This window comes from Apis dorsata, unplaced genomic scaffold (genome assembly GCF_000469605.1).
Source record: "Apis dorsata unplaced genomic scaffold, Apis dorsata 1.3 scaffold_73, whole genome shotgun sequence".
Taxonomy (NCBI): domain Eukaryota; kingdom Metazoa; phylum Arthropoda; class Insecta; order Hymenoptera; family Apidae; genus Apis; species Apis dorsata.
Window position 1 is genome coordinate 899,346 of NW_006263371.1, and position 620 is coordinate 899,965.

At 25.6% G+C, this 620-nt stretch overlaps 1 protein-coding gene across 5 annotated transcripts in view; it reads left to right on the forward strand.

The window, feature by feature from the left end:
• The window catches only part of LOC102680558 (polypyrimidine tract-binding protein 2), a 503,794-nt gene that overhangs the window by 71,578 nt on the left and 431,596 nt on the right, over window positions 1-620 (forward strand). The gene's annotated exons all lie outside the window — the stretch shown is intronic.

Consider the following 620-nt stretch of genomic DNA (forward strand, 5'->3'; position numbering starts at 1 on the left):
AGTGGAGAAAAATCTCTTACTTAGAGATAAGGAGAATGAAGTTTTATTTTTTTAAATTGGTTAGAGGTAGGAGGTTTAAAAGGAGATTTCAAATTGGTTTGAAATTGGTACGAAAAATAGGGAAGGGAGTGTTGGAATTTTAGAGTAATGATGTTAATGGTAAATGTTATCATATGTAAATATTAATGATTAGAATAATAGAACTAATAATAACACTATGGTTGTAACAATATTAGAACCATATTAATGCTAACAGAACCCTATACTAGTGATAATAATATTTCAATAGTATTATTACCCCCCTCTCTCTCTGTATATAATATATAATATACATATATATATGAAGTCCTATATTCCTCGACAATAATACCAAATTACCATTCTAATTCAAAGTACATCCTCAAATTACATTGAACGTCAAATTACGTGATTGCGTGCAACGGAATTATCTCGAATCGAATTTATCGAAAAAGGTTTAAATTCGAACAGCGCAAATTCAAAGATGTAAAAAATATTTTTTAAACCGTTTAAAAATAATTAAAGAAGAAAAAGCGATGATCGTAACGTCTAATAATAATAATAATAATAATAATAATAATAATAATAATAATAATAATAAT